The following is a 12,817-nucleotide window of genomic DNA, read 5'->3' as shown; positions in this document are numbered from 1 at the left end:
AGGAGATTAAAGAACCGATTGTACGGATGGCGGGGGGCGAAAGAAAGAGACGTTGTTACACGGATGTACTTGACGTCTCGACATAATAGCATGCAACGCACATAAAGCCAGACACATGAAGCACGCACAAACACACACACACACACACACACACACACCAAACGCACAGAAACAACGGCACACAAACAACACTCTGCTCATCTTCTCCCTTTCCTCTCTCTGTACTCTCAGTTCCTCTTCTGCTTTTCTTGAAATAATTTTATTTCAAGAGAAGCAAATCTGGAACCATCTCTTACATTCGTCGCTCTCTCTCTCACCCTCTCCCTCTCTCTCTCCTTCCCTCTTCCTCCCCCTCTCTCCCTCCTCTCTTGCCATCACCAATGGCGTCTGCCACGTGACCTTTGCCTTGAGTCTCACGCCTTCCTTACATGACTCCTTCGGTTAAACACGCAACCTGCTGAACTCTGATCATGGAGACGATGACGACGACGATGATGATCCACATTGTAATCCAATGGGTTGGAAGTCTTCAATGAAGCGGTATGGAGTATGTGGACGACGTAGAGGTAGAAACAGGGTTATGGCAGGGTCGTTAAAGATGCATTCGGAAGGTAAGCAGAAGCCACAAACAAAGAGAATAACATTTGCCACCATAAGAAGAGGTGGAAAAGGTCTACTTCCATATTAGAAATTAACAAGAAGAACAATTGAAGAACAATAGATAACAACAATCTAAATACATTTTTGGATTGCCTAGTCCAAAATGACTTAATGTTTAGTCATTTTGCAAATGTTTTTTCACCAAGGTGAGGCTAACCACAATCTCAAGCATGCAATCACATATTGGAGTAGCTACGATAGATAGCGTTGCAACGATTCTGAATGGAATTCACTGAAAAGAGACGGCAGGGTAGCTATAGGATTCAGAGCACTAGGTCTGTAGGATAATTAAACAACAGCTCACAGAGAAAGGGAGAACGCAAGAAGAAGAAAGATGACAACAGAGAAGGCAATAATAAATAACAAAGAAAAACGATATTGACTCAAAATCACATGATCACGTTTGGAATGATTTCCTGCAACATGCATACATACATCATGTATCCGCTACACATGCAAGCACACAAGGTCACACACACACACACAGGACTAGCCATGCGCACCAAGGAGAGTATGCAGGGCACAGGAAGGAATGCAAGTGATTATGGGGAAGTTGAGTCTCTCTCTCTCTCTCTCTCTCTCTCTCTCTCTCTCTCTCTCTCTCTCTCTCTCTCTCTCTCTCTCTCTCTCTCTCTCTCTCTCTCTCTCTCTCTCTCTCTCTCTCTCTCTCTCTCTCTCTCTCTCTCTCTCTCTCTCTCTCTCTCTCTCTCTCTCTGCAGTTTTTGGGAGTTTTTCCAAGTCCATAAATATCATCCATATTTATGTCACATGAAAGTGAAACACACACGTGAAACACACAAATATGAACTCTCGCAGCCACGACGACAAGCACACACGGAGCCTCACACACACGCCAGCAGACAGACTCTCACACACACAGACATCCTGCCTGGGAATATCCAGTGGCAGCGTTTTGGATGTCACAATGGAATGCTTTGCCGGAGGTCGCTTTGTCTACCAGGCCTGTGTGTGTGTGTGTGTGTGTGTGTGTGTGTGTGTGTGTGTGTGTGTGCTCGGTTGGCAAGGTAAGGGGACAAAGCTCCAGCACAATGAAGTTACAGTACATTGCTAATGCTACACGCTAACAATGTATGCATTTCGTGTCGTTAGCCATGCCTAGCTAAATGTTACATCCAGGTCTATGAATGTAATGACGTCGAAGGTGAACATTTAGAGGAATAACATTCATCTCTTTGACTTCAGGTGCAGAAAGACCCAAAGCTGTTGCACCATGCAGCGGCGATGTAAACCTCCACTTTAACACCAGCCTTGTGTTCCTAAGTCAGGGCCACTAAGACAGAGTCCCAACCCACCCCTATGTTTACAGTCGGGCTGGGGGAGAGAGAAAACTGTTGCTTAACCCTAAGGCAGGAAATCAATTCCTGGTGTCAGAGTCAATGTTGAATGCTTCTGACCCTGGGGGAGGGGGGGTGAGGGTGAGAGATATAGATTATACATAGAGAGATAGAGATAAGTCAAAGGCCTTAGGCTTTTAGAACCAAGTTGAACTCAGGCTGTGCCCCAAACTGAACCCTGCTTTAGTAGAGCTGCATTTGTTCTTTGGTTTAACCCAAAAGACATAAAGCACAAAGTTCTGTTCACATTTGTAAAGTGACCAAAAAAACGAACAGAATTACATTGTTCCACCGCCTGCTTGCACACACCATTCCAGGAAGTGACTCAAAGAATAAAAGACATCTCCCAGGGTGTTCATAAAGAAAGCTACAACATGAAATTAAAAAGGTACATGAGCCTTTCCTGGCAGTTGTTGGCGTTGATTAGCCAGTACTTCCAATAAGTGAATACAAGACTACAAAACTACAACTCCCAGGGTGACCGTTTCAAAAAGCTAGGACAACATGAAATACAAATGTCCAGGGGACTTTCCTGTTGGGCCTGTTGTCTGGCCAGACGCTCCAGGAAGAGGAGGTCAAGAGGTGTGTCATGTGACCACACACAAACAGGAGAAGAAGAAGGAACCGACAGAGAGACAGAGAGAGAGCGGGGTGTGTGTTGTTTGTATTGAGGAGCAGCCAGACTCAAGCGGAAAGGGAAGAGTACAACAACAGAAAAGAGAGGAATAAAGCAGATGGAGAAGGAAGGGAGTGGGTGTTCGAAGGAAGGAAAGGAAAGACGGTCATGAAGGAAAGGAAAGGGGAAAGACGAAGGGGGGAGGACGGACGGACAGACAAGACCCATCGACCGCTCACCACTGAGTGAACGGTAGCCATTTTGGATCCGTTAGACAGAGTTAACCGAGGTCAAATCAGAAATGGAGAACTCAGACGACACACACGATTGCATGTGCGAGCGGAGCAGTTCACATGCAAATCTCACATGCAGGCTAGGCTATTTTCGTCTGCATCACTTCTTGGATGCGGCAAGGGTTCAGTTCACCCAGAGCTCTCTGCACTGGCTGGGACGTGTCGAACCTACCGCCATATCCAAAACGCTTTGAGAGCTCCCAAAGCACAAGCTCATTAAGGGAAAACACAACGCAAACGCAAAACTCCACAACAGGGCGGCAGGAGCTCAGGAGGTAGAGCGGGTTTGGCTGTTAACCGCAAGGTTGCCAAGGAGTGTCGCGTGTCCCTGAGCAAGGCAATATTGTAAAGGGCTTTGGATGAAAGTGCTATATACATGCAGCCCATTTACAACACAACCGCTTTCAGTGTCCACGGATGTTGGCCATGAAACAGCCCTACCTTCATTATATACCGCAGTATAGAATGTTAATTGCCTGGCTTCGCCTACACAGGTGGAAAAGGAAAGATATTGCCTGTTTGAGTTGTTTTATTACAGATTACATTGTATGCCTAGCGTCAATTTGTGGATTCAATCGGCACCTTGAAACGGCATTCCACAGTTTGCTTGGCAAGAACATCAAATAATTTTACGACGCTGATAAGCCTGACACAAGGGAATTTAGCTCTTTAAAGTTTACTTACGGGGAAATAAGGTTTAGGCAATCCACAGTCTGTTCGCTTGTGCATTTGGAATTTGCAGAGTGTTTCTTGGGTGCACAGTGTGTTCGATACATCTCGCAGCGTTCAGCGCATACTTCTCTCTCCTCTTACGACCAACCAACAGCGACCCTCTCTCAGAATGGGTCTGCTCTGCTGAGATGAGTTGACCTGGTGAATATGGGTCGACTCGTTGATGGATAGGGGACGTCAAAGCTTTGGAAAACTTTTTAAATCACCTCCATTTTTGCTGTCTCTGCAAACATATTCTGTAGAACCCACCTATCACCCACCCCTTCTTTGATTCAAGTGATGAATTAGGGATTGGTTACTCTTAAAAGCACAAATACGTGTAATAAATGACCCATTTGAAGATGGAAGACCTGCTATTGATTTCATCGACACTCATCATAGCCAATAATGCTATGAGGCTAAAATATGCTATATTTGTTTGATTTGAAAATCAGCAGTGACCTGCATTCACATAGTTCGGTAAAGAAGTCACCCTTTAACCAGGGCTGCATCTTCCCTGAGTCTGATTGTCTTGTCGATATGGAATTTTGATACGGAATGTTGATATGGAATGTTGAAACGTTATGTTGATACTTCTCCTCTTGGGACAAATCAACGAAAGAAAAAAAAAACAATGCTACAGGGGCAGCAGGTCTCCATGACAACGGTTGTTTGGAATTGTTTGACGGTCGCTTGGGAAACAATGCGACTCTGTGTGTGTGTTTTTGTCTGCGTCTGCGTCTGTATGTCTGTGTGTGAACGCGCTACCAGGCTATCGCTAGGTTGTGGCTAACCTGTGGATGGATTTTGAACATCAACTCTGAAAATGTCAGGGTCCCGGTATAGTCCCAGGAAATCATGTGAGGGACAAAAATATATATTTTTGTCAAATAAGAAAAAAGAAAGAAGTAAAGAGAGAAAGAGAAAATAAGAAATGTCTGAACACTTTCGTGGCAGGTACACGGCAGGGCGTGGTACAAAACTTTCAAGGTGAAAACCAAAACGCATGGAGCACGAAACCTAACCGAACTGCTGAATGATTTTGAAGCAGATTGGCCATTCTATATATCTTTATACGTAGATCTTTTTTCTTCAACAATAGTAATAGTAAGGTACAGAAAATCGTGATTCGTTACTCAGAGTCGGTAGCCAGGTAGAGGCATTGCTCGTGATACAGAACATTTCGACAACACAACACCCCGCCCTGGTCCAGGCTTTGGTGACGATTGAGCCAGCAAGTTCATTACAATTAATCATCACCCGCCATACTGTACACAAAGACACCATAGACGCAGAGTCTCACCCCACACGCTCAACTCCTTCAGACAACCAGCTGAGAGACAGAGAGATGGAGGAAGCACCATCCATTGGAGTATCATGTGATTGCGTCGCCACCGTCGCCAAAGCAACAACGTGACGTAACGTGTGTGTGTGTGTGTGTGTGTGTGTGTGTTTTTTTGTGTTTTTTATGCGATGGGAGTTCACAAAGCGAGATAAGAGTGGGTGTAAAAGAGACAAAGAACCAGGGGATGAAATGAAGTCTCTGATAATGGGCCGCATTCATCCACGTCCCCTTGACTATGGCGCCGCCCCCTTCAGCTCCCTACTACCCAATCAGAGAACAGTTGCACCTGCTGTGTGTTTGTGTGCGTGCGTGTGCGTTTAGCCTAGTCAATCCACACCTGGGTTAATAACCTCTGATTGGCTGATGGGTCCGCTCAACCTCAACGCCATTTTCGTTCTTGTATTGCAGCGATCGTTCGTCGTTGGAAAACATACCCAGCGAGGGGATGGATAATGTTCAACTCCCAGCCAAAAGGTACTGGGTTCTTCCACACCCCTGATGTCCCAGTCTAACCAGTAGGAATGTTTCAGCAAGATGCTGCCTAAGTACTACCAGCTCCTGAACAACCTGTCTCTGTATTCACTGTCCAACCCCTACCTGCTCCTTAATGACCTGTCTCTGTATTCACTGTCTAACCCCTACCTGCTCCTTAATGACCTGTCTCTGTATTCACTGTCTAACCCTACCTGCTCCTTAATGACCTGTCTCTGTGTTCACTGTCTAACCCCTACCTGCCCCTTAATGAGCTGTCTCTGTATTCACTGTCTCACCCCTACCTGCTCCTTAATGACCTGTCTCTGTATTCACTGTCTAACCCCTACCTGCTCCTTAATGACCTGTCTCTATATTCACTGTCTAACCCCTACCTGCTCCTTAATGACCTGTCTCTGTATTCACTGTCTAACCCTACCTGCTCCTTAATGACCTGTCTCTGTGTTCACTGTCTAACCCCTACCTGCCCCTTAATGAGCTGTCTCTGTATTCACTGTCTAACCCCTACCTGCCCCTTAATGAGCTGTCTCTGTATTCACTGTCTCACTCCTACCTGCTCCTTAATGACCTGTCTCTGTATTCACTGTCTAACCCCTACCTGCTCCTTAATGACCTGTCTCTGTATTCACTGTCTAACCCCTACCTGCTCCTTAATGACCTGTCTCTGTATTCACTGTCTAACCCCATCATAATGACATTGAACTGAATTCAATGCCAGTCACTTCGGATTAAACTAAATGTGTCAACTTAATGCTAGCAAATAGCACTAGAATGCCTTTGCACCTTTACCTTACTACCTGCCTGGCACACCTTAATCTTGCTCCTCCCTCTTCAGTCCAACTCAATTTAGAACCCCCCCTCTCCCTCCTGCGAAACTGGCTGACCCCTATGTTTTGCTCTGCTCCACTACTTCTCTATGTCTCTCTCCCTCTCTCTCCGGGCCTGTGGGCGAGCAGAGAATGTTGGCAGGGGCGGGGGCTTTCCCCAGGAAGAACGGGAGCATTGTCGTGACCGACACACACACACGCACACACACACACACACACACACACACACACACACACACACACACACACTCCTGCACTGCTATCAGCAGAAAGGTCGAGGCCAGGGGCTGACAGACAGTCTGGCAAATAGTGTGTGTGTGTGTGTGTGTGTGTGTGTGTGTGTGTGTGTGTGTGTGTGTGTGTGTGTGTGTGTGTGTGTGTGTGTGTGTGTGTTCAAAAGGAGGAGGGAGAGGGAAGACAATTAGAGCACACGAAACATCAACTTAGGTAGCGAAACCAAGGCCGCTTCTCCTCTTAAGATTCCCACTATGTTTTTAAATCTCACTTTATTCATACAAGTTAACGCTTATAAACTTAATACAAGTGATGATTATCATCAGAATTAGCATTCCAATTTTCTAATTTAAAACAAACAAGAATAGTCTAATTGACATCCTCCCAGTGAGGGTTGATGAATGTGTGTTCAAAGTCTACCATGTCAGGTGAAACACAGGTTGGGGGGGGGGGCTGTTCTTGAAAACGGTCACTTATTAACACATGGTCTCATCCCACCAGAATGTTGCGGTTTCCATGGCAACCCGGGAGGTCATCGACCAACTTTGGAAGCAAACGTGTTTAGAGAGTAAAGGAAATCGATTGGAGGGGGAGCACGCGAGCAAATGTGGCATAAATGTGGCTTATGTTAAATCCCGTTAAATAAGTCAAAGTCAAATCATAAACATGTTGGGGGGTTTCCTTTGCCTTATCCTTCAAGTTTGGCTGACAAGGGTTTTGAGTGTTGAGCATTTAGCATCATTAGCACCGTAAGCATACAGCCTTTTAAGCACTTTGGCATTTTACCACTTAGCCCCTTTAGTATTGACCGAAGCAGTCTACAATTGATGCGAAATCGGAAAACCAAGCAGGAGCCAATAGGGTGACTTTTAAAACAATGCTTGTGCATTGGAAGCAAACTCAAATTGTGGTTCTGGAAAAGGAGCGGGTCCAAGAATCCTTCGCTGGTGAAAGTAAAGTTTCACACGGTTCGATCACAAGTGGGTGGGGTTCTAGAGTTTGGGCCAAGTTTTAGAATCCGCTACACTTCCTGTGAGGTCCGAATTTCTAACACCACCTCACCCCTCCCCAACCACACCAGCCTTTTATCTCTTCCCCAGTGACGTCGTCATGACGCCTGCTTACATTCACACAAACGAACCGAACACAGTTCCATCACACTCTATCAACACACAAATAAAACATATTTTGGACCGCACCGTTGATTTGGATTACAAAACAGTTTGGGCCCTAGAGCCTTTGCCTTTGATGTCAATAGGCTCGTTATACTCTCACAAATCAGTGAGAGTTGTAAGTTATACTCTCACAAACATCTGATTCATATGAATAGTCTGAAGATGAGCTGAATCCTGGACGAAATCTTTAAACTTTAAAGAATTGTCTGTTAAGGTTTTCAACACCATGGAGAGCACAATTAGTTAAACCCCCTTCTGAAAGCTTCATCCACTCAAACAAATGAATTTCCGCTGGGTAGAAATCTCCGTCATGAAACAGGAAACAAGGCGAAACTCCGCCTCTTCAGATGTTGGTTTCCGGCCCAAGCTCTCTGCAGCCTCCCCCCCAGAAGTCCTGCTGTAACATCGTAGGACTGTTGGGTCCGAGATTAGGCTCCTTGACCTAGCAGCCGCACCGTTGATCATTCACTTAGTCATGATTTAGCAGTTGAAATCTCTCTAAGGTGACGTTAAAGTGAATTCAGAGACATCTGGCTCAAGGATTTCTACCGGTAGACCGCAGACACATTTAACTTAAAATCAAACACCCGCGCCCCCAGACTAGACTTTTCCATTGCAAGAAAACAATAGGCCGCACATCTCCACATGGCCCTAACCTTGTTTTCCCCGGGCTGGGCCTCCTCCGAGTCCTTATCTGTTCCTCCGGCAGAACATGCAACCTTCGAACTCTGACCTTTACCGTGGAGTTCTTCCATTGGTGCTTTTGTTTACATTCTGCTTTAAACACAAACACAAACACAAACACACACACACACACACACACACACAGTCTTCTAACAGACAGATAAGTAGGGGTTTGGGTGTGTCTCAAGGATGGGTAGAGTAGAACAGCCTCAACGTCTACACTATCCTCCTGCCTGGAGATCAAAGAGCGCTGAGCTAAGCTACAAATGACACACTTCACTCGTCACTCATAAGTCAGGGCCTTGTGGCACCACACATACACACACACACACACACACACACACACACACACACACACACACACACACACACACACACACACACACACACCGGCTGGGATCTCAACTCCCCCTCTGCTCCACTGTGCCAGTCTAAATGGCACAGCGCATGTATACACGGCTTACACGCACACACAAAATATGTTTTCCTCCTATTTACTCTCCCCCACGGGCGTTATGGGTGTTGCTGCTTCCTGACGAAGCGACTGTTTTTCCCCATCTCACGGCATGGCATGCTTAGGATTCGGGTGTTCAAGTGGCTTTGAGATTTGTTTCTCACCAACGTTGGGTAATTGACACTAGTGGGGGGCTTAGCCACTTCAAACACACTGAATCAAATACCAAAGCCCACCCCATTTTGGTAATCCAGTTTATTGAATCAAAGTGGGGTGGAGGAGGTTACTCTGAAAACATGCCGGGTTCCTGTCATCCGCACAGGAAAGACAGTCCACTGCAGTTGAAGGAAGTGTATCAGGGTTGGGAACGCCCTTATTTCCTGTACCTGGATGCCTTCTGTGCAATCTGTGTTTCAATCACCTCATCTCCAAGCTGAAACGGCTACATGTGGATGGGTCGGAGAAGGAGTTTGAACGCCAAGGGAGTGCAACCGTGCAGTGCATGTGGAGCGAGCAAGGGAGTGCATCAGTTATCGCACACAGCACAAACAGAAGGCCCGTATACACACACATAAACAGAAGGCGCGCACACACACACACACACACACACACACACACACACACACACACATAGGGGTTTGCCTGAAGGTAAACAAGCCAAGGGATGCATCCATTTGTTCACTAAATGGCAAAAAGCAAGAGACTGAGGGAAACATCAAAGAAAATATTCAAGCAAGAAACAACATTGACATTTCTGCTGAAGCTGGGCTCTTTGATTTCCAACCAATCCCGGATCTTCCCTGACCAATAGCAGCCCCCCCATCCCCATCTCTTGCGATAGCTTGATTTAAATCCATTATTGCGAGAGTTCCCCTTTAATGATGACTATGATGCCAACATTTGGTCTCATGTCTCTAAGCTAAGCTACTATTTCCCATGTTGTCTCCTTTTATCCAAAGGGCCAAGCAGTGAATTCAGCTACATGTTATTAAAGGGGACATATTATGAAAACAACACTTTTCCTGGGATTTGGGGTGTTGTTTTGTATGCGTGTTCCCACACGCTTACAAACTTTGAAAAAAGTCTGTACATGATTTTTTGAGTGAGATATGCATTTCTGAAAGTACCCCGCCTACGCAGTCTTTATGATTCATAATAACATCCGCACATAGCTTTTGGCCGTGATATTAGATATAATACTATATAAATACCCATATATAATATTATTATTAAATTATATTATATTATATAAATATAGAGCTCCAGGAGTCTGCAAACAGCAACAATCCCTTCAACTCCATGCTGTGGTTCAGTCTGACAGCTCATTGGTCAATGGGCAGCAGCTCATTTGCATTAAAGCTAGACACCAGAAACAGCGCATTCTGAAGGGACTGAAACAGAGGGGAATAGCGGTAGGCTATTCTTTTTCCTAAAATTTATTTCCAGCAAACAGCTTCATAGACATGTTTTCTGGAACTCAAATACTATGTTTACTTGTTGGGAAAACACCATAATATGTCTCCTTTAAGGAGCGGGTAGGTGCGAACCCAGAACCTTTCAGGAGTCAAACACCCAACCAATTATACCAGAGTAGGACTCGGAGATTTGTGTAGGGGGAGGCACTTCCGAATATTACCCAGCAAGAGGTTGGTGAAACATCTGTCCATCACCGCCCACCACCATTCAAGTAGATCGGGTCTGAAACGCTGTGGTCCGGCCACAAGCGCATAACTTGAAAGCTGCAGGATGGAGTATTGTGTGGTCGCGATCTCGTTGAATCCAGCATTAGACTAGACTCCAGCCTCCACTGCTAAAACGTTTGGATTAAAAATAGCATCACTGTGGTGTTTTAACTCAATGTCAACAATTTGATGACTGCAAAATATAGGAGTCGGACCCCCTAACCTCCAACGATAGACTTCAAAACAGTTCTCTGGAGCTGCCTATAAACAGTGTGCGATACTGCGAATCAACCGGATCCTCTTTGTGTTTGAGATGTCGACGGCCGGTTTCCAACGCAACCTCACGATATTACCAAACACAGCTCCTTTTGATATAACCTCACCCGTCCCTGTCTCCCTCCCACTCCCGCTACCACCCCCACAACAGGATATAGCTCTGGTGACAACAAAAGAAGCTTGAAAGATGCAGGAGGGGAGACAAGCTGGGACAGGCCCGAGGAGAAGAGGAAGAAACACAACTGAAAACACACAGGGAAGGGACCCGACCCCATGACGGAGGGGAGGGAGGGCAGCAGGGCCAGAGACTATGGCTATGTGTTCACCTCGTCCGACTTCACATACAGGTACTACAACCAAAGGGCCCCCCTGTGAAGTGTGTGTGCGGAGGGTGGATGAGTGATGGAAACCTTGCCTGACCTCACCCGTTACAGGGGATGATGCTTCACACACAAATGCAATCAAGTTCACAAATAAAAAGCGTCTTGTTAATTCAAGTTCAACAGTTTGTATATTAATGTAACAACATCCGAATACATTTTTGATGAAAATTGCAAAAAAATAAAAATATTAATATATTTATGGATTTACATTACATTTATTTAAAACAAGACACATTTGTGTGTGGATCAGAAATGTGTTTGTGAAACTTATTTTGTTTATGGATTTATTTTACATTTTTACATACCAATATCCATTTGTGTGTGCATTGAAATGTATTTGTGAGAAGAGAGTAATTTATATATAAATCACAAAATACATTTGTGAATCCTTCTCTGTGCATTCATTATTAATGAGACTGTTCTGACCCCATATATTTAGGACTTCCGGCGACTTTGATGAAATATTGTTAGCCCAGGACAAGAAGGACGATAGGGTAGGACAGTGTTGACTGGCGCACACGACTTCTGCATGTCACAGCATCATTATGCATGTCTGCCCTTCAGACTTTACTTCTGATTGGTTTTGCAAGGCAGGTTTTTTTTTTTTCCAACCCAATTTCAGCAACAAAACCTGGGAGATTGTCACCAGCATTTAGAGACTGACTTGTGAGTCCAGGGGGTCAGGTTTGTCCCTATAAAGATAGTCACCAAGCTCATTAGCAGTAGTTTGAAGCATAATAACAACAGTCAGGAATCCCTGTAGTGCAGTGTGGGTGTCTGGCAGTGGGGTCATGCCCAGGGCAGGCCAGAGAGAGAGATAAGAATGTGTTAATAAAATGATCATCAGATATGCGAGTCCAACTCCCTCGCCTACACTACAACTTCATTGTCATGGGCCAGTCATCGCCAGAGGAAACCATCTTGCTGGTTGTCACGGTGACTAGTTGTTTTTTGTTTTTTTGATGGGCTTTCACAATATCGGTTTGAATTTGGTCAGCTGTGTGCTCTCACGCACCAGCCAGACCAGTGACATTCACATGACTGAGTAACGCGTTTACTAGGAAAACACATTTCTCAAATTGTGTATGACAACCTAATAGTCATTGTGATCCTGAAATGTGTTTTTCCATAATCACCATCGATTCCGCAAACACAAACGAAAAGGTATATTTGTTGTACATTGTCACCAACAACGTTTGCTTATGAAAAAGCAAAAATGGCCTCATTTTTTGTTGGCCTTGGTTGGAGCCTGTACACCGTGTTCTTCTCCTGCCAAGCTTCCTCCTCACCTTTCTTGGCCACCTAGCAAATACTTCCTGCACTCCTCATTGTAATCCGCGACATGGTGGCAAACTGGGGAGTGCTTGTATCGCCGGCTGACTCAGAACACTGCACTGTGCCGAGTCAGGGGAATTCCACTGGTTAGCAGCAGAGATACCGATAGCGCGTGAACTGGCAGCCGTTTTTTTGCTGGACTTTAATTCCTCTGCCCGTGACTTGGTCTAGTGGCAGCCTGTTGCTGCCTCTGGGTATTACTTCTATGTAGACGGCTATGGCAGAGCTACACAGTGGGTCTCTCTCTACACCACTGCTTGCATAGGGGATGCTGAAAATAGTTTACCGAACCGGC

At 45.4% G+C, this 12,817-nt stretch overlaps 1 protein-coding gene across 1 annotated transcript in view; it reads right to left on the bottom strand.

Moving 5' to 3' along the window:
• Positions 1–12,817, bottom strand: part of LOC307091102 (mitogen-activated protein kinase kinase kinase 11) — a 39,707-nt gene that overhangs the window by 24,564 nt on the left and 2,326 nt on the right. The gene's annotated exons all lie outside the window — the stretch shown is intronic.

This window comes from Pollachius pollachius (assembly GCF_949987615.1).
Source record: "Pollachius pollachius genome assembly, chromosome: 20".
Taxonomy (NCBI): domain Eukaryota; kingdom Metazoa; phylum Chordata; class Actinopteri; order Gadiformes; family Gadidae; genus Pollachius; species Pollachius pollachius.
This window is presented reverse-complemented; position numbering and strand designations above follow the sequence as displayed.